This window comes from Podarcis melisellensis, assembly GCF_964234715.1.
Source record: "Podarcis melisellensis genome assembly, chromosome: 3".
In the NCBI taxonomy this organism is placed as follows: Eukaryota; Metazoa; Chordata; class Lepidosauria; order Squamata; family Lacertidae; genus Podarcis; species Podarcis melisellensis.
The window spans coordinates 66,873,726-66,896,003 of NC_138530.1; the positions used below are offsets into that span (position 1 = coordinate 66,873,726).

General features: G+C 42.2%; 1 protein-coding gene and 1 long non-coding RNA gene across 5 annotated transcripts in view; one reads left to right on the plus strand and one right to left on the minus strand.

Moving 5' to 3' along the window:
- Positions 1–416: 416 nt before the first annotated feature.
- On the minus strand, positions 417–21,657 carry LOC309366720. The gene is made up of 3 exons (XR_014166858.1): positions 21,168–21,657; positions 5,112–5,228; positions 417–570 (listed from the first exon to the last, which is right to left on the minus strand). It is a non-coding gene; the product is annotated as an uncharacterized lncRNA (long non-coding RNA).
- TBC1D32 (TBC1 domain family member 32) overlaps positions 20,773–22,278 on the plus strand; it is a 63,639-nt gene continuing 62,133 nt past the window's right edge. For all 4 annotated transcript variants that reach the window (XM_081905427.1, XM_081905425.1, XM_081905426.1 and 1 more), the window contains exon 1: positions 20,773–21,017. The gene's annotated coding sequence lies outside the window, so the exon portion shown is untranslated. The remainder of the gene's footprint in view (positions 21,018–22,278) is intronic.

Sequence of the window (22,278 nt, forward strand, 5' to 3'; positions counted from 1 at the left end):
TTAACACATGCATTTTAAAGCACACTAATCCTAGCTTATGCATTTATGTACATATTACTTGTCTGGAGGATTGCATTGCAAAATTCAGAGATGAGAGAATGTTGAGGGATGGGCTTTTTCTTTGCCTATGGTTTCGTAAGGTACAAATTTGGTAGGATCGCCTTGAAATGTGAACTGAATTGAATTTATCCTCCATTCCCACCCTGTGCTGAGGCCTACTGCCATATCACATTAAGTATCTTAAATATGTGGGGGGACCTTCAAATTACCTAGCACCAAATATATGAAAGCTTAGTAAACATATGTTTTTTTCCTGAGGCAGACCTCCTATTGCTACAAATCAATTTATTTCAGTCCATGGTGTAAATGAAAAAGAACCACAGACATTTATTGTGTTCAATGGGACTTTTCATATACAGTAAATATGAATGTGTTGTTTAAGTAGCATTGTGCGAACTCAGTTCTGACATTCTATTCTGCGTTCCTTGTAAGCTTTAATATGTCCCATATGTTTTGCTTTTTGGAGAGGAATGACAAAACCTGCAGTTTCACACCTGATCAGTAACATTTCTGGAAGAGAAAAACAAACGGGGGAAAAAAGATTACTACAAATTTAAAAAGTGTACCCTAATATATTGACTTGTGCAAATTGCTGTAAAGTTTAGAAATAGCACCTAACATTTAGATTTTTCTGTACTTACTCTGCCACCTAGTGTTCATGCAGTTAAAGTGTTTTTAGATAGCATTCCCAATGATGCATTGCACAACAAACTCTTATGTTTCCCACTAGCATATACTTACCAAGGAACCATGTGGAACTTCCAGCCCTTGGGGAGGGGTACAGCCTTCTTTGGTGCTGTGTTCTCATCATCAGCTAAAGATCCATATATTTATCCAGGCCTTTGGAACATCCTGGTATCTATGCAAGGTTATTTGTATTATGCAACCTGCTGCTGGACTGTTTCTATGATGTGCACCATTATTATTATTGTTATTTATTATTATTATTATTATTAATTATTATTATTATTATTAAATTGCCCTATACCTGCAGGTCTCAGGGAGGTTCACAGGATAAAATCACAATATAAAAACACAGAATACGTAATCAAAATAAAAACAAGAACAACCCAATAGCCACCCGCAAAACACATTTTAAGAGGGCATTGAATGTCAGTCAACCAAATTATTTTGTTGAATGCAATGCTATTGTTTGATTAGGTACTGTAAAGCACACTGATTTTTTTTTAATGAAAATTCAGCAGCACATGTTTTACAAGTCCATCTTTAAAAATAAGTGTGAGATGGCTCTTTAAAAGTATGTTTCAGACTTGAAAACTATTTAAATATTTTCTCCTACAGTATAGTTTGCACAAACTGTACAATGTTTAGGACACCTGCATGCCATTTAAAGAAACCAGCTCACATAAAGAGATGCTGAACTACAATAATTAAAAAAGGCTTGACTTTTAGAGCGCTTTCATAGTGGGATGGCTCTAGACTTGGTCATGCTTAGAGTAGAGCCACTGAAATGAACCATACTTTAAGCATGTGTGAGTCTGGATCCAACCCATCTTTGCTACAAACTAAAATTACATTCCCTTTGTTTTCTATTACAGAAGAGGCTACACAAGTCCACTGAAATAAATAGGACTTGATTTCAAGATGCTCTAGGCATCTGGATCCAACCCATTTCACTTTACTATTATCACTGCTGGCCATCATTGCATCGAGGTAGGAAATGAACAAAAATGCAAGTGTCTCTTGTTAAAGCAGCTTTAGATATTATATTGAATGCAAAGCCTTTATAGTGGTAGTGGATGTGTAGCATGGTAGTGATGCTCACCTGACCTTCAGCTGGTCATGTTGCTGCTGCTGACTGGGAAGAGGAGATCAGCATGGGGCAGATGCACCAGCGACGCCAATCTGGCAGCCCCACAGTGCCCTTGCCCTACCCCTTTTGCCTCTTGGTAAGCAGCAGCCGCCGTGGGACACAGGTGGCGCTGTGGGTTAAAGCCTCAGCACCTAGGACTTGCCGATCGAAAGGTCGGCGGTTCGAATCCCTGCGGCGGGGTGCGCTCCCGCTGCTCGGTCCCAGCGCCTGCCAACCTAGCAGTTCGAAAGCACCTCCGGGTGCAAGTAGATAAATAGGGACCGCTTACTAGCGGGAAGGTAAACGGCGTTTCCGTGTGCAGCTCTGGCTCGCCAGAGCAGCGATGTCACACTGGCCATGTGACCCGGAAGTGTCTCCGGACAGCGCTGGCCCCTGGCCTCTTAAGTGAGATGGGCGCACAACCCCAGAGTCTGTCAAGACTGGCCCGTACGGGCAGGGGTACCTTTACCTTTACTAAGCAGCAGCCGCAGCATGACAGATCAGCGGTAAGGTGAGTCCTGCCACTTTCTCACATCATCTGCCGCTGATTAGTAGACATTTTATGTTCTGCAAATTCATATGGGGAGAAAAAGCTTGTTACTAAGTATTATGTTATTGCTCCTTTTCAATGTTCAAGGCCTGTTTATAATTGTTTCTGAATACATTTAACAGTCCAGCAGTAATCGCTACACAACTGAAATTAATTCTGCTTTCAAAAATATATGTCAATCTCAGAAGAAGTTTGTCTGTGTCAGTGATTACCCAAATATATGAAAAGGACTGATGATTACGGAACATTTTTATTGAAAAGGAAAATTCATGTTGTTAGCAGTGGATACATATTAAAATGATAAATTATGTCCCACTAGGGGGAGTTGCAACATAAAGAGATTTCGATCCATATTCTGGTATAATATTATTTGAATAATATATATATATATATGTGTGTGTGTGTGTGTGTGTGTGTGTGTGCTGTGATCTCCACAAACTGCATTTATTTTAGGTTTCAACTTCTGATACTGCCGGGTTTGTACATTGAGGATAATGAAACAGGCCTACCTTACATGCACGTTTTGAAAGGCTGCTATAAACATCAAGTTACACAATGAAACAATTTGAGATTCCTGTCCGTAAATCCTACTTCCTGCACCATTTGGTCTTATGAATAATGATTTTACAGTCCTGATCACAATGAGTTCAGTCCAGAAATGTCAACAATCAGACTAGCATACAAAATAGCATACAGTAAGACTTGTGTCCAAAAGAATGCTTATTAACCATCCTGTCAGCACATGGAGTTAAGCATGTGCAACAAGATTTTCCCTACTCTCCTCCCTGCCACCCCCACAATCTGTTTTGTCTCCCCCCCCCCCAAGCAAATATGGGCAGGTTGCGGAGAGGCAAAGTAGTTGTGCAAGTGGGAATCCTTGCCAGGGCTGAATTTAGGTTTGATGAGGCCCTAAGCTACCTAAGGCCCTAAGGTAATGGGGCCCTTTATATGTCCAGCTGTCCTTTGTCAACAACAAATTGGAACAAATTGTTGCTGTTTCTTGTGTTGAATATATGGTAATTTATGGACCTAATAGGTATCTAGACGTGTGCCATTTGCATACGTTGTCATGCAACCAGTCCATGCAGAATGTAGGCACCCTATATATAGAAATGAGCAAACCAGTGCTATTTTAGGGAGCAGGCTAGCAGGCAGGGCCCATTACTTACATCATAGGAGCCTATGCAACACAAAACACTGTTGTTCTATGTAGGTTTTATTTGGTTTCTCTCTTATATTTTGCAACTGTACATCCAGTTTTCTTTCCCTTTAATTTTTTTGGGGGCCCCCAAGAGAGTGGAGCCCTAAGCTGTAGCTTGTTTAGCTTAGGGAGAGGAGGTGCTTAATGGAGCAGTGGAACTACTGCCATGTTCACAGCCCTGCTGTGGTCCCTGGCCAGGGTTGGAGGTGGTGGTTGTGGGGGGAGGCAAATCACTGTGCCAGCCTGGAGCTAGTGCAGTGATTAGGCTTGGATCAGGCCTAGTTTCAAGATGTGATGGCAGTTGGGGATCCAAGGGATTCTGGGCGGACTCAGTCTCTCATCCTTCCTGCCCTGGGACAACCTGTTTTGGGACTTTCATTTGGTTGCTGCCAGCAGTGACCTGATGTTGGGAAAGATTGAGGGCACAAGAAGAAGGGGACAGAGGACGAGATGGTTGGACAGCAGTCACGAAATTAAAAGACGCCTGTTCCTTGGGAGAAAGGCAATGGCAAACCTAGACAGCGTCTTAAAAAGCAGAGACATCACCTTGCCAACAAAGGTCCGTATAGTTAAAGCCATGGTTTTCCCGGTAGTGATGTATGGAAGTGAGAGCTGGACCATAAAGAAGGCTGATCGCTGAAGAATTGATGCTTTTGAATTATGGTGCTGGAGGAGACTCTTGAAAGTCCCATGGACTGCAAGAAGATCAAACGTATCCATTCTTAAGAAAATCAGCCCTGAGTGCTCACTGGAAGGACAGATCGTGAAGCTAAGGCTCCAATACTTTGGCCACCTCATGAGAAGAGAAGACTCCCTGGAAAAGACCCTGATGTTGGGAAAGATGGAGGTCACAAGGAGAAGGGGACGACAGAGGACGAGATGGTTGGACAGTGTTCTCGAAGCTACAAACATGAGTCTGACCAAACCGGGAGGCAGTGGAAGACAGGAGTGCCTGGCGTGCTCTGGTCCATGGGGTCACGAAGAGTCGGACACGACTAAACGACTAAACAACAACAGCAGGCAGGAGGGGAAGGTCAACTGCTGGAGGATGCAAGGGATGGGTGGAGGAACACCACCCAATTCAATACCACTTCCAAGCTCAGTGGAAAAGCATTGTGGCCGGTGGCCATTGAAAGTCTTATCCTCCATGAATTTGTCTAATCCTCTTTTAAAGCAACCCAGTTTAGTGGCCATCACTTCATCTCTTTGTCCTGAATTGTTCAACATTTAGATTCATTGAATGGCCCTAAATTCTAACTTTATGAGAGAGGGATAAAAACTTATCTTTCTCCTTGCTGTGCATAATTTTATACAAATCTATCATGCCCCCCACCTTTTTTTCTAAAATAAAAAGCCCCAAATGCTGTGACCTTTTCTCAAAGGAAAATTGAATGATGCATTTGCTATCTGAGCATCTCAGAACATCATCATATATTGCTGAGGGGATCAGAATAAAAAGTAAACAATTACTCCAACAGATTACCTACCAAGGAAATAACAGGATCATGAACAACTCTGAACCTGGATTTATAAAACAAAACATCCCATGAGATTCTTTTTTCAGTTAGTGTAATCTTTTGAAGCCACACTCTATAAACGAACTTCTGTTGAAAAAAGTGACAGATAAGGTGATCAATAGGGCATTTCTCTATCTTCTGTTCTTTGGATTTTTGTTGCTTGTGGTTTTTTAAAAAAATCAAAGCAAATAATTAATCATTATTTAAAATGTATCTAAATAGAAGCTGTGGAAAATAGTCTTTGACTCTAACTTTTTCAAAGGTTCTGAATGTCTATTATCATGAAATAAATCATAGAAAATGTTATTTTTAAAGCTACTGGCAGTTTTTACACTTCAAATAATCCACTTTCGTTAAGAAAACAGAAACAACATTATCTGATAAAAACAAAGAATGCTGCCTTGAAAGCAGTACATTCTCCAGTGAGCAAGTATGCATTTACTTATAAAATACGTTTTAAAATTAAATTCTATTAAATGTAAAACATGTAAAAAAAAGGCTTGTTCAAAATATGTGATTTACCGTTACATTAAACTAATCAGTGCAAAACAATATCTAGGAAGATAAAGCTTTTAAAATGATGTATCTAAGCTACAAAGGATAGAATTTTGGAGCATGTAATTATAATACATAAAAAGTAAAGGTAAAGGATCCCTGGACAGTCAAGTCCAGTCAAAGGCGACTATGGGATGCAGCACTCACCTCGCTTTTCAGGCCAAGGGAGCTGGCGTTTGTCCGCAGACAGCTTTCTGGGTCATGTGGCCAGCATGACTAAACCTCTTCTGGTGCAACGGGACACCGTGACAGAAGCCAGAGAGCAAGGAAACACAGTTTACCTTCCCGCCGCAGCCGTACCTATTTATCTACTTGTACTGGTATGCTTTCGAACTGCTAGGTTGGCAGAAGCTGGAACAGAGCAACGGGAGCTCACACCATTGCACAGATTTGAACCGCCGACCTTCTGATCAGCAAGCCCAAGAGGCTCAGTGGTTTAAACCACAGTGTCACATGCGTCCCTGTATTTATAATATGCAGATATGATAACACCTGTGTGTGTGAATGTATGTGTGTGTGTACCCGTATATGCAAAGATGGAGCAAGCAGTAGTATGCTTTCTTCATTTTCAGTTTTGAATGGCTTTAGAATTGCTGCAGGAGCTGGACAGTATCCAGACCTATCTCTTTAGCCCTTCTGCACATGCGGAGACAGATCCTGAAGGGCAACCGTGTACTTATTTTATAGGCAATTTCATCTAATTGAATTTAGAAGCAGGATCTTACATGATTTCACATTGCGACTTTAACCAAGCAATCAATCTGGCTAATTTGAAAGTGTAGAGATACACAAATGGTTGGTTGACTGATGATCGAAGTTCACAATGAGATTATGATCGAGGTGGCAATAAATCATCATGCTACATTTTATTGCACACATACTGCCCTATAGGTAAACAAAGGAGAGATGTGTTCATTGATGGATAACAATGTGTTTTTTGTTTTCAAATCGAGAAGGTAACTGAGAACATCGCCATCATGAAACAAGGAGTCAGGCGGCAAAGGCTTCAATCCAGACTTAGTCATGCTTACAGTAGATCCACTGAAATCAATGAGACTTAAAAAACCATTGGGTTGTATCCAGTCTCAGTCCTACTCAAAGTAGATGTACTGAAATTAATGGGCATGGCTATTTTAAGCCCATTAATTTATTTGGGTCTGCCTCAATAAAAGTTCGTTGGACACAATGCACTGATTTGAGCGAGTCTGTTGTAAGCATGACTTAAGTCTGGACTCAACTCATAACACCTGAGTTTCAGAACAGTCACCATTCTGAAATACTATTATTATTATTATTTATTCATTTTTTTATCTTGCCCTTCATCTGAAGATCACAGAGCAGTTCACGACATAAAAATACAATATTGGGCAGGGTGGGATACGTAACAGGAAAATAAATAAAAACAAAACTCAATAACCCTTCTCCCACAAACATGTTAAAAGGCCATATGGTATATTCAGCCAAGGGCCTGGTTATTCATCCTTATCTGGGTTAGATACTATGTGTTGTTTCTCTGAAAAGGCTGAATCCAATTCTAAGTTTCTATGCAGTATCCAGTGATGACTCTGTGCAAACAGACTCCATTTGCGCAAACTGGACCATCTGATTTCTGCTGATCCCACCTACCCAATGCAGCACCGTGTGTCTCCCAAGAGCTTCTCCTGAGGGTTGTGGGACCCTCTGGAACAGAATGGGAGAAGGCACAGAGAATATGACAGACAGGTGCTTAGGGCTTATGGAACCAGGTTGAGAAAGGCTGGAAGAGGGGGCTGCCATTGCTGTGGAGGACCAGACTATGGGCATGCAGAAGCACTTCTGCTAGTGCAAGCCACCACTGGATGCAACCCTCCTGCTTTCAACCTGAAAGCCACTGTGTAGTTGAATGACACTTCAAGTCCCATTGTTCTGGTTTTCATTTTTTTTAAAAATGGTGCAGAAACCAGGAATGGAACATAACAAATATACTACTATAGGTCAGGACTGGAGAACCATTCTTGGCCCAAGGGCTGCACACTCATCTGGGAGCCAGTTGCCAGGGGTGGGTGGGGCTTGCTGCAAAAGGCAAAGCAACAATGTGAATTTTATACTTGTTTCTACAGACATTTGCACACCCTTCTGCATCCAGGCAAGTCAAAAGCATTAGCAGAATTCAAGCACACATTCCACGCAGGGAAAACCCGAAGAGGGTGCAAAGCAGGCCTGGTGAGGGATGCAACCTTAGGAGAGGGAATGTGGCTGGGGAGAGGGTGAAGCTTGGGAGACTCCCAGTGACAAGACTGAGAGAAATGGAGGTCTGTGTTTGGTCCCCATGCTTGAGGTTTCCCCTCCCCTGCTGTAGGGCATATACAGAACTATGGAAAGTTGTGCAATAGTCATCTAGCTCTCCCTGAGTTTCAGTGCTTAATTGTCAAGTCCAAATGACACCGAAAGCTTACATTCTTTACCTTCAGTGTTTTCCCAAGCCTACACGAACAGATGTTAGAAACGATGAATAAAGCGTGACTTCACAATTGCTTAGTTTCTCTGTCCTATTTCTCTTGGTATTCTGCGCCTTATGGACACATCTGTTACTCTGATTTCATGCTTCCATTTGTTCTCTCTCACTTCTTCAGACTGTTGGGCAACAACCACAGTTACATTTGGGAAATGGCTCTGTGATGTGGTTTCCAAAACTCGGCTCAGCATTTCTCCACCAGCTTGACAGATCTATCCGCCGAGGCTGAGCTAAACACTATTGCCAGTCAATGGTAATTGTGTGTCTAATACAAAACACGGAACTTGGATGATCAGCAATTTCAAAACAGATTCCAAGGATTCTGCATTCTTGCTGTCCTCTGGGTCTCCCCCCCCCCCGCAACAAAAAATTATAAATAAACAGCACTTGCAGTATTGGATTAGTAAACAGACTGCTTTCCCATTTAAAATGAGATTTATTTCACAGCAACCACCACCATGCTTTTCTCCCCATTTAATAGGAAACAAACATCTGCCAGATTCAATTTGTTTTAGTCCTTTGAAATGGGCATAGCTTAATAATTTAAAAGTACTGAGGATGAGAGAATGGGCCTGCTGTCAAACTCTTAAGTTCAGGCAGTGAATCTCTCTAGAGTAAATGGATCAATTCCAACCTCTGATAAATGCACACAAAACAATGGCCATTTAAAACTAATATCACAAATATGGGGACTTCCGGGTTAGCGTGTCTGGCTAATGGCGGATTCCCTCCGAGCTCCGGAGGGAATCGGCTCAGCAGGGGATCGGGTCTTACCGTGCCGGCGACACGGGGACCCTCATAAACCACGCACACGGGGTGCGTGGACATGGTGACTCGGCGGGCACCGTAAGCGCCCCCCCGACCCGTGAAAGAGCCTTTTTAAAGGCTAAGGATCGGGTGCCAGGGAGCGGCGTGGTGCTGTGAGTCTTCTGCTACCCCTGCCGGGCGAAGCCGCATGCCATTCTTCAGTCAGCGCTGACTTCTTCCTGTTAAATTTGGACTTAAAAGCAAGAGCAACAACCCGTGAGTAACTTGAAAATTGGATTACAAATTTTTTGGTTTGGATTTGGCACGAACGGGGGAGACGAAAAAAAAGGAAGTCCGCCTCCTCCATATTGTTAACAGTGCAAGCAAGGATTTGTCAACTAAAATTGCGGGAAAAATTTGTGTGATTGGATAAAAGATATAAACTTCACGGATTTAAAAGAACTAAGTTAAGGTGCTGGAGGACAAGAGAGTATTTTGTTTGAAGTAAAATACCACCCTACTCAAGCCCGGGAGCAATCTGAGTTAAGAGCCTGCCGAGATATAGATATTTTTGACAGCTGTCAAATTTGCTGTCAAAGTGGAAAGGACTGAAATTGAAACTCTAATTGATTAAATCGCTACAAAATATCACAAATAAGGAAAGATTGATACAAAAAAATCTGACTTTGGGATCGGAGAAGGAAAGATTACTAAGTAACCAGAATCCCTCTAGAGGGGACTTTCGGACATTGCAAGAATGGAACTAAAACAAGGAATACAGGAAATACGTGCTGACTTGAAAGAGCTGATCCTTTTCGTGGGAAAATTGTTACAGAAGAATGAGAAAGGCCATGTTTTGTCTACGAGCCCATCAGACCCGAAACTATCTGAAAATACATTAATTGACTTGGAAAGGGACTCGTTGCTCAAAACACAGGCAGCTGGACAAGGAAAAGAACTCAAGACTGAGGAGGAAAAAACACCTGCCAAACAAAAGGATTCAAAAGAAGTGAAGGCTGAGACACTGCATAAGAGAGAAAGACCTGTTAAAAAGAAACTCAAACTGACCAAGGTGAAAACAGGACTATTTGGGACATATAGATTCATGAAACAGCGTTGGAATACTGGGTATAAGCGAACAGGTCCAACTGAAAGAATCACTGCCAGCACCGAGAAAATAAGTCACCGATCCTGGGAGTTAAGCATGAGAGATTTTCAAAGAAATCAGCTGAAAGGAACTGTGAGAGACTTGCGCGCCTCGGACGTGAGATCGCCAGGCTAAAAAGATGGACTAAATGTACTTTGGTTAAGGATTGAAACCGGGGGGAGAAGGGTGGGAATTAACAGTCCGAAGGGGATCTTTTCTCTTCTCTTTTTCTTTTTTTCTTTTTAATTTTTATAGAACAAAGACTAGTATTATAAGAATGGGGAATCCGTGGGAGGGAAATGGTGGCAAATTTAGGAAAGGTATTTTCTTTTTTTTTTTTTTTAGATCCATGTCTATATTTCTGTCTATTCTTTCATTTTTATATAGAGGATTAAGGGACATATGTTAATGAAACGTCAAAAGCATAATAAAGTATAATTTCACAACTAAAATGTCAAAGCACAAACAAAGTATAGATTTTATAACTAAAATGAATTTAATTAAATTAGGGATAAGTAACTTTAACAAAATAAGGTACAGGATGTTCAGGGGAAAAACTTGCTAGAATAAACAAATTGGAGTTGGGAAACAATAGGAGGAGATGTGGGGAAGTCCTGAAAAGAAGCTATTGAAAATAAGTGTGAAGAGGAGAATCTTTTTTCTTTTTTATTTTTTCTTTCTGCTGGTGTACTGCATGTTTATTTGATATATTTGATGTAACCTTTTTGGAAAACCAATAAAGATTATTTTTTAAAAAAATAAAAATAAAACTAATATCACAAATATGTTTCTTAGACACATGAATCTTAGTAAAGATTTTGGAGATTAGAAACAAAGAGTCTGGGACTTCTTGTAAATGCACAGCACCCCTAATGATGCAAGATTTACTAGCCGCTCTGTTTAATCTAACTAACAAAATTCCTAGCCTAGCCATATATGATTTAAACTTTCTGATTGGCAATAATTTCTAGAATGCATATTCAGGATAATTTACTAAGGATTAGCATCCTTTAGCCACCTTTATACATCTTCATCCACTTGCTGTACATCTTGTTGGAACATTTTTTTCTTTTCTCTCCTGTGATTTTCAGTAGTTTTTATTACCCCCTCCCCCTTTTGCAGGATTTAAAAACCTCTGTTTCTGTTTAAAAGCACTCATTGAGAAAAGCACTGCAGGCTGCATGACACATGCTGTCAAATTTATTTTTCGGTTTTTAAAAGCCACCAAATAACATGATTCAATGTGGCTCCTTTGTTCTCTCACAATGCAGTATTTCATGCTTGAATGAAAAGTACAGATGTATTTTAGTGGTCCTGGTTGAAATATATATGGAGCCATTAGCAAGACATCCATTGACTTGGACATGCAAACTTCTACAGCAGCATTCAATCTAAAAGGTCATTGTGCTATGAGTTAATTTCCTGCTTGCCTTCTAAGAGTTGAATTTGTCTCCAATAACACTCGAAAAGGGGCTACGTTCTGGTTCACATCCATGCTCTTAGGATCCAAAGACATTAATAGAAGGAGTCGTCTTCTACACTACTCAGTCAGACCCATTTTCCTTCAAGACTTGGCATCTGCGCCATCTGGTTTTCATGCATTTGTCTCAGCCATTCCTTTTGTAGGCAGCTTGCATGCCCTGGGCTCATACCCTGAAATATTCCTCTGATGGAAATAGGGATGTCCCATTCCATAATGATATCTACTATTTATACCCTGCACATCATACTGGGTTGCAACATATATAAAAACACAATAAAACATTAAAAAGAACTTCAATTACAGGATTGCCTTCGGACGGCTCAGGGGTCAGATAACTCCATACCCTCCCACATTTCTCCAGTGAAAATAGGGACATCCTAAGGAAAAGCGGGACATTCCGGGATCAAATCAGAAACCAAGATGGCTTCTCTAAATCAGGGAAGTCCCTGGAAAATAGGGACACTTGGAGGGCCTGTGAGCTTAATACTAGGCAAAGCCCTTCCCTGGCTGCCTATTAGGAAAGGGATAGCTAGCTATGTCACATAAGCAGAAAAACAGGTGACATTGAGAGAAGAGCTTGAAGCAAAGTTGATGAGCGCCCTAGACATTGTCCCAAGATTACTTACTTGGGATAAAACTGGGAAAGGGACATGGGGTGGCTACTAAGGTAGCAGGAAAAAGGATAAAAAGCAGTGAAAGCAGAGGCAAGGAAAAGCTGAGATGGGAATCAGAGAAACCGGAAGGGATGCTCACCAATCTCTTCCTTCCATCAAATGAAGGATGAGCCAAAAGCTAACATCCTTCCCGACTTTGGTATACGTTCACACAGTAACATTATTGTTAATGTTCAGCTGTGGAATTTGCTCCCACAAGAGGTAGCAATGGCCATCGGTGTGGATTGCTTAAAAAGTTGATTAGACAATTTCATGGAGGGTAGGTATGCTAGCCATGATGGCTGTGTCCTGTGTCCACTAGTCTGCCTCTAAATACCAGTCGCTGGAAATTACAGAGGGAGGGACAGGAAGCTGTGGCACTTAGGTTCTGCTTGCAAACTTCCTGTGGAGGGTATGGCTAGCCAGTCAGGAATGCAGCAGTTGAATATGAGGTGTAACGGCCAACTACCCAAACAATGCAGCCCCTTTTTTGCTTTTGCTTTCTTTACCTCCTGCTGCCATCAACTGCTGAACCTGTCTCCCCTGGGCTAAATAAGACCCAAGTTAGAGGTGGGATATCTGTCTATCATTCCGCCCCAGCCCTGTCAGTCACAGGTAGTATCCATCCACCAGAGATACACAGCAACATTTTGTTGCAAGGTCCCAGTTGTGAAATAGCTAACACAGTTAACTTTCATTGTTTTATACTGTACTTAAAGTGCTCTACAACCTGAACTTTCATTCTTTTTTTGCTAATATTATCCTAAGAGACAGACCTTACCAAATCCAGTTTTAAAGATGACAATCTGATGTTGAGAGAGAAAATGAACGAACCATCAAAAACCCTAAAGGGTTTCAGTCAAGCCAGCCAAGAATTATTCGAAAGGTATAAGTTACAGGTAAATTGTTCTCCAGAGACATATCATGAATGTGTCTGGGAGCAAAGCTCATATATGTAAGATCTGTGCCAATAAAAAGTAACATCAGAAGAGGATGTGAGCTGGCTGTGAGCCCAGGACAACATTCCACTCCCAATGAAACATTGACTTTTGAATTAGGTTCCCTCACAGTGGGGGACTAAGAATGCAGACACACTGACTGTGATTGAACCAGAACAAAACTGGATTAATGGCAGCCTGCAAATAGGTGGGCATGACCTTCTTTTGGAGTCTTCCCAAGTCCAAGCTGCAGACTAACAAAAGTGATATAAACCTGGTTCAGGCTGAATTTTAATGGATAAGGTTAAACCAGTATGGGGGTGAATTGACTCTGACATACTAAATGGAGGTTTATACTATAATGCTCATTTTATTCTGTGGGTTTCATTTTGTTTAAATGCTGCTGTTCATCCCAAGGTTTTGGGATACAATGAGCTAGATGTTTATATAAATGTTTGGAGTTGGAATACCCTCCTTCAACTGCCTTCTATTAATAGCTATTCCAGCAGGCAGCATGGGAGGGAAAGAACGGAAGAAGGAGCTATTCCTGTGACACAGTTCTATTAGGCTTCTCGTATCCCTCAGTTGTCATCTTGCAACAGTCATTCCATCAGGCTGCACCAGACTGAGGCCACTTTGAGAAGCAAGGTCAGTTGATTGCTGGGACCAGCAATTTTTGGCTCCTCCTTTCTTTGAACTCTTTTCATTCCAGCCAATCATCCTATGAAGTACTGCTCTTGAATTTGTATTTTCCCTCCTCCCTTCTAATCTCTTTAACTTTTGTGTTGTGTATTTTAGATTGCAGGTCTGGTGGCAGGGACTATCTTATTACTGATCTTTGTAATCCATTCTGGGAGCTGGTTTTGACTGAAAAGCTTTAGACCGACAATATTGCAGAGTTCTTCACTGCCATGACTAGTGCTATGAGGCCAGGTGAAACCAATGTATAATTCCTGAGGCAATATGATAAATTCAAAGCACCATTATTTTGCATGCACCAACATTTGGACGGAATCCAGGCTTTTTTTCCAATGCTCACTGTGAAAGCTAAAAAGCAATGCAAACCATTTATGAAAATCTGGTTGGAATTTGCCCCTCACTGAATAATGGGATAAAATTCTAAGGATGTTTGTCAAAGTTTTCCTTCCTCTGGGAATGAGGCTTCTAGTTTTCTGCTTCATTTTCAGGTTGCTTCCATATTTTGGTGAGTTTGGGGTTTTCAGTTTACCTTTTTGTGAGGTGTCCAAGAGTGATCCCCCTGCACTTCTAAGAAAAAAATGTATTCCGCACTCTGCAGTCTTCTTGTATTTCCTCATCTGAAAAAGCCCCCTGGGAGGAATTACCTCACAATCTTTCCCCCTGGGCTTTCAATGGAGTACAGGCACACAAGAAGGGTGCAGAGCGCAGAGCACTGGGGAGATCCTTTCTGGAATGAAAGAAAGGGCACTCACAAACACTTTCTTGGTCACCTCAAAAGTATAGTAAGCCTGTACCCCACACATGAGAATTTCAATGAATTATTATTATTATTATTTAAATGCATTTTCTTTTTTCATTATTTGGATTATTTTTTAAAAAAATAAAACAAAAAACAAACAAACCCCACAACCCTGTGGAAACACAAAAAGCAAGAGAATAATGGTATATTTAAATTATCAATGTCCATGTCTAAAATTAGCTTGTATAGTCATGAATGACAACGAAAACTGATTGGATCTAAACTGAAGAGTAAGAAATGCTAGCAAACCTTGGAGAGGGACTGTAGCTCAGTGGAAGAGCACATGGTTTGTCATGCAGAAGGTTGCAGGTTCAATCCCAGGCAATTCCAGTTAAAAGTACCAAGAGCAAAACTCTTGACACCCTGGTTATCTGCTGCTTCTCAAGTGTGGGCTGTAGGCCAGGGGTAGCCAATGTGGTCCCCTCCAGATGTTGTTGGAACTCAAATTTCATCAGTCCCAAGCAGCTTCAGGCCAGGGATAATGGGAGTTGTACTCCAACATCTGGAAGGCACAATACTGGCTATCTGTGTTGTAGACACAATGGACTCTAACTTGATATGAGTAAAATTCCTGTTTGATAGTAGGGAGAGGAAGCAAGATTAGTGTTCACCAGACTACTTCAGATCTAACAACATTAATTCACTGCACCCTTAACAGGATTTTTTATCCGAAACCTGGAGGGCTAGAAAAAAATGGTGTGCCTAAGTGGTATATTACCTAGGCATGAAAAGAGAATTGGCAATCAATTTCTTGTGGTTGGCAACCCTACATACAAGAACAAAAAAAAAAGTTGTTCTTGCTTTAGCAAGTACTCAGTAGCATATTATTTCCATAGCTCTAATACCATTGCTGTTTCTCAATGAAATAGCATATTAAATTTCAGCTTTTAGGAATACATTTGGCAACAGTCTAATTGCAAATAAAATTGAATAAGCAGATGTGCTGAAACTTATTTGAGAAAGAAGCTTCATTAACTCTCCTCAAACTATCACCTGAATTGGAGAGTAGTCACTTACACTCGAAAATAGATGGAAGTTTAATTGCCTTCTAATGAAAATGGCCTTCTAAAAATGTGTATAGAATTGTGGTGGTCAGATTTAGTGCAAGGCAGTTGGTTTTAATAGAGTGCAATCATATGAATGTTTACTTTATTTAGAAGCAAGACCCACTTTGCTTAGTGGGATGTACTCTCATGGAAGGATGCATAGGATTGAGCCACGACAGCATGAAAGGGATAAGCCTGGCAATTGGAAATTTCATCTCTGAGCTGAATATCTGGGCATATTGTCTTGCTATCTCTGTCTTGCAATCTGGGCATTCTGAATCTGACAACAATTATGAAGAAACAGAGATCAATAGTTTTGAGTGCATAAACATAGCTGAGCACGCTAAATCATCCAAAAAGTGAGATTTAAGAATAAATGGTCAAGGTTTTATTATGCGTCACAGGTCTTACTAACATTGTACCTTGAAAGTCCTCTGACTGAGTTGCATCCTGGAAAAATATTCCATGTGAAAAGGCCAGTTCTGAGGCTTTGCTAACATGGTACTGTTTTAGTTACAGGTAGGTAGCCGTGTTGGTCTGCCATAGTCGAAACACACCCCAAAAAATTTCTTTCGGTAGCACTTTAGAGACCAACTAAGTTTGTTATTGGTATGAGCTTTCGTGTGTGCATGCACATGAAAGCTCATACCAATAACAAACTTAGTTAATCTCTAAGGTGCTACTGGAAGTAATTTTTTTATTATGGTAATGTTTGTCATCGCAGTGGTTGAGGTTTTGCTTGTGTGCCATTAAAACAAAAACCAAAAACTAGGAAAGGAGATGTATGCAACTGTGTTTTGTAACTTTATAGATTTTAAATTGCACAAATTAACACAGATTTGTAAATAACCTGATTTTGTAAATAACCATGGTCAGGGAACTGCCATCAGCTAAGAGGCGAGAGGTGGAAGAGCAGTTGTGTTACAGGGAGCCTCCGGACATTTTGCGAAGCAGTTCTTCCTCTGGCAAGGAGGGAAGTCCCGCCTCCAGTGGGGAAGGGATGCAGAGATCAGAAGATGCTAGGGAGAGCCGCAACACCGAGCCTGAGCAAAGCGGAGGCAAGTCCCCCTTTGCCAACGCCCTCTCTGCGCAGTAGGTTTGCACACAGAGAGGGGAGGAGAAGGATGGGGGGGTCACACGACTTGTTATGCTGGGGAAGGTATAAGGACCGCCCACTCCCTGATTCTGCTAGCGACTGAGCAGACATGGACTTGCGACGCTCTGCATTGTAAATAGTTTTGTACAGATAATAAAGCCTGGAAAAGACAGGTTGGAGTCTTGCCTGTTTGCTCTCGGGCAACCACACCAGCACATAACAACCATTATTCAGAACATATCCCCTCTTTTTATTGTTTGCAAGAAAGATTTGGGTAAGGCAGCACTGAGAAAACAATCTATTACCTTGGCCAAACAGGGAACAATAATGATCAAAAGCAGGCTAGTCAACGCTCGTTTCATTTTAGTGTTTGCTTCCCTTAGTAGCACAACCGAAACCTTGCAAATTAAACCTCGCATGGTGTCCACACATATTCTTGGGTATTTTCAAATTCAGCTCAGTAGTGCCTCCTGGAAAAGTGGTATGGAAGATAACACTATGCAACAATGTTGGATTCTTGCAGGTTCAATACCCATGTGGGACAGCTGCATATTCCTGCATTGCAGGGGTTTGGACTACAGATAATCAGAATCCCTCCCAACTCTACCATTCTATGAAACTTAATCATGTTATTTCTCTTTATATAGAATATGGTGACAAATGGTGTGTTATAAAATGAAGCCATCTGTTTAAAATTCAAATTTGAAAAAACACTATATGGTATATGGTGTTCAAGAATGGTATTGTCTCTAGATCTTTGGTTAATATATTTCTTTGTAATGAGAGTATTTGTTGTGTTCTGCTCTTCCTTTAGTAAATGTTAAAGAAAAACAACAATTTGCCACCTTTTGTTTATAGCTCTTTTGACATACAATGTAGACATCTGTTAAGTTGATGAAAATCAGTGACTTGGTATTATATTGAGTTATATGCAATCAAATATCTGAGTTATATGCAATCTAATACCCAACAACACCATAAGGTACATAAATGGAAGACTAATGAATGAAATACAGCAGCAATATAATTATTCAATGATTTAGTAGGAAACTTGCAAAATGAAAGAGGCACACACAGCATCTCATTAAAAGTTAGAGATGTGGAATAAAGAGGTCCAGGAAACTCCCAATATAGCTAAAACCATGGGTAATAGTAGGCAAACTAAGGCCCAGGGGCCAGATTCAGTCCCATTGCCTTCTAAATCCTGCCCACGGATGGTCCTGGAATCAGCGTGTTTTTACATGAGTAGAATGTGTCCTTAAAATGCATCTCTGAGTTATTTGTGGGGCATAGAAATTTGTTATTTATCCCCCCCCCAAATATAGTCTGGCCCCCCACAAAGTCTGAGGGACAGTGGACCGGCCCCCTGCTGAAAAAGTTTGCTGACCCCTGGCTAAAACGATAGTCCACTTAAACCAAGCAAAGTTTTACCTCTTCAGTGATGGCATTTTTTTCTGCCTCTGTTTGGATGACAAACTGAGCAATCACCATAAAGACACAATACTCAGTCATGCTCACATCTGTCGGTACACTCTGCATTAAAGAGGGTATAAAAAATTGAACCTCAGTCGTCAAAAAGTGAATTGCTGAGGCCTCCACAAAGCTAAAGCACTTCAAATTCTTGAGATGTGCTCCCCCCACCCCCAATCAGATGGAAGGTACAGCACATCCTTTGTATGTAGAAGGTCCAAGGTTCAACCTGACATATCATTTTTTTAAAGGACTAAGTAGCAGGTAATGGGAGAGAACTGGAGGCCCTAGAAAGCTATTGTCCACCAAAGTAGATAATATTGGACTAGATGGAGACATAGCTGAACTCAGCTTCATACACACCTTTATGTTCAGAAAGATTTGACATACAGAAGAGTCCACTTGAATAGGATATACCAGTATTACCACTATGTTGCAGCCACAATGATAAGCACTGGAAATACTTTAAGCCTATTTGGGGTACAAAATAACTAAAACATCTTTATAAATATTCTTAAAAGTGATATAGCCTTTGCACAACACTTAGCTATGTATAATACATGCTCTACATCATGATTCTCTATGATGTGTATTAATTGTAATGCATCTCTATATTATTTAGAACAGCCAGCTACTGAAAAGTGTTCCATCTATTAATATGGATGATGCAGCATTACTCTGACACATTTCTAGCGATCATTTATAAGGAGGAAAGAATCTCCTTCAGGATTAACTATGGCGTGTGTGTTTAACATTTCAAGATCATTGCACTGCATTGGAAATGTGCCTTTGAAGGGTTTTTAAAAACCCAGCTGAAATGTCTTCATTGCAAAAAGTTTTGATTACTTAAAAATAAAAGTAATCAAAAAACTTTTGACAGCAGGCATTTTCAAGTGGTGGTAAAATTCACACTTTTTTAGTTGTGTTGGCAGATAGCTACTTTCTTGATGTGGATAAGCTACTTGATCCCTTCCCTGTTTGCAAAGGGAAGGCAGGGGATGCATCTGGCTAAATGAATTTGTTGCTACTGTCTTCTTGCCGGAAAACTGGAACTAAAGACAGAGCAGATCACATAAAAGAGGGTCCTCTGTACTCCCACCACTCCAGTATTGACAGAGACAATTTTTTCAAAGAAACAGCACAGGAAATAAAGGGAAGGACTGGCAGGGTTCAAAAGAAAGATTTTGGAATCTAGGGTCAAAACTGCAGTGGCTTGAGACAGCATAGATCAAGGGTAGCCAACATGGCACACTCTGAATGTTGTTGGGCTACAACTTCCATCAGGCGCATTCAGCATGGCCAGTAAAGAGGGGAGATGGAAATTATAGTTAAAAAACATCAGGGGGGTACATTAGCTACCCCTGCAGTAGATAGTACCGTTTTTTTCGCCCTATAAGACATACTTTTCCCCCTCCAAAAATGAAGGGGAAATTTGTGTGCGTCCTATGGGGCGAATGCAGGCTTTCGCTGAAGCCTGGAGAGCGAGGAAGACTTCGTGCCGGTCTCCCGAGGGTTGCGCAGAGCTGCCTGCAGTCCTGGGCTTCACGCAGCTCTGCGCAGCCCTAGGGAGCTCGACGTGAATTGTTACTGTTTTGAATTTGATTGTCATCCTCTTCCTCAGCGGGATGTGCAAACCACTGTTCTAAATAATGCTTTGTATAGGGAAGGGGTCCCTTGGGGTGACTTTATGCAACGGGGTGGGGGGTGGGGGCTGGAAAAGTTAGGGAACATGGAGGTAGACTGTGGTTTGAAACAATCGTTCGGGGGCACACAATCTGGGTTTCCCTCCCTAACCTAGCCTATCTTTTTCAGCCAGACCGCATGCACTACATTTAATGGGGCTTACTCTTGGACTAGGGACGCGGGTGGCGCTGTGGGTAAAACCTCAGTGCCTAGGACTTGCTGATCCCATGGTCGGCGGTTCGAATCCCCGCGGCGGGGTGCGCTCCCGTTGCTCGGTCCCAGCTCCTGCCCATTTAGCAGTTCGAAAGCACCCCTAAGTGCAAGTAGATAAATAGGTACCGCTTTATAGCGGGAAGGTAACGGCGTTTCCGTGTGCTGCGCTGGTGCCGGCTCGCCAGATGCAGCTTGTCACGCTGGCCACGTGACCCAGAAGTGTCTTCGGACAGCGCTGGCTCCCGGCCTCTAGAGTGAGATGAGCACGCAACCCCAGAGTCGGACACGACTGGCCCGTACGGGCAGGGGTACCTTACTCTTGGACTAGCGAGCATAGGATCTCAGCCTCAACAAACAACATTTACTGTACGCTGTCCGGAAAGCTTGTCAACGGGCGGTGGAAACATGCAGCCAACAAGTCAATACACATATGATATGGAGCAGCTATGCAATACGATCTGTGCCACGTTGATTCCAATGCAAACGGGATCTCGAACTTTGCACACCGCCTTGTGGGCGGGGAGCCCCCTATTGGAATAATCAAGCGCGCGCTTGGGAGTCTCACTTGCTCGCCCCGCCCCTTTCCCGGCAACCTCCGCGCGGCGCATCTCTCCCCGGCGCCGTTGCTAGGGACGTCCGTGCGGCGAGCGAGGCTGCGACGGGCGGTTGCTAAGGGCCGCGCCCGGGGGAGAAGTTGAGGGTTTGTGTAGCAGCTGGGAGGCGAATCCCACCCTCGCTCTTTCTCCCGGAGTGGAGGGCGTCGCTCCGGAGGTTCCTTCCCGGGAGAGCGCCCCAGTTCCTTTTCTAGGCCCCTCGGCGGCCGAGGGCAGAGAGCGCCCTCCTCTCGCCCAAGGTAAGCGCTCTCGCTGCGCCTCCCCATCCCGCGCAGCCTTAGGCTGCCATCCTGCCGTGAGGCGCGCTTCTTGGGCAGTTGAGCTCCCCCGGGATTGACAGCGCAGGTTCGGGCTGTGCAGGTAGCCGGAGCGCGGGCGGGTACACCTACCGGGCTCTGTCCACGCTGGTCTCTCCTCGCTCTTGTCCCACCGCCCACGGCTATGCTCTGTCCGCCGCCCCGCGACTCATTTCGGTGCCATTTGTGCAAAGCAGGAGCTTGCGCTGCAGGTGACTCTTTCAATGCCGTGGAAGGGAACGATTGCCTGATAAACTGCTGCGCACCAAGTTGCTGTGAAAAGCTGTTGAAACTCATCTGTTGAAACTCTCTCCCATGTCAGCTGTCCACTCTGCTGTCTCGAAAAATCAGGTTTAAAGATACCCATGTTGTATTGCCATCTCGCAATGCACCTTTCTTCCTGCCTTTCTGCCCCTTTACGGAACCTTCCAACTCTTGGTTTCCTCACCCAAACATAGAATATGTAAGGGGAGGTAGTTGATGGTTTTCAATTCACAGCTAAAACCCAATGAAATTGGTGGAATCTTAAGTACACAGTAAACTTCTTTATTGCATAATTCTCAGTACTGGATTTACATATAAGCTAAACAAGCTATAGCTTAGGGCCCCACTCTCCTGGGCCCCCCCAAAAAATTAAAGGAAAAACCCCTGGATGTACAGTTCCAAAATATAAGATTAGAAAACAAATAAAATAAAACCTACGTTCAGCCACAGTGTTTGGTGCTAAGATGTAAGTAATGGCTTGCTATCCTTTCCTATTCTGTTCCCTAAAATATCACTGGTTTGCTCATTTCTATATATAGGGTGCCTACATTCTTAATGGACTGGTTGCATATTTTGTTATGTGCAAATGGCTTTAGATACCTATTAGGTCCATAAATTACCATATAGCATATATTCAACACACAAAAAAGCGACAATTTGTTGTTGACAAAGGACAGCGGGACATATAAAGAACCCCATTACCTTCAGTAGCTTAGGACCTCATCAAGCCTAAATCCAGCCCTGATAATTCTGTATATGTTTACTTTGGAAGTATCTTTACGGAGTTTAGGAGGATTTATTCCTGAGTTCAAGGTGCAGAGGAATGTGACATTAGGGGAGCAATTCTATACACAAGAAGCTAGTATAAAGTGGTGCCAAGTTAAACTACCATACACCAGAGCCTAATGGGGCTACTTCTGGCTGAGCTGGCCCAAGCCTG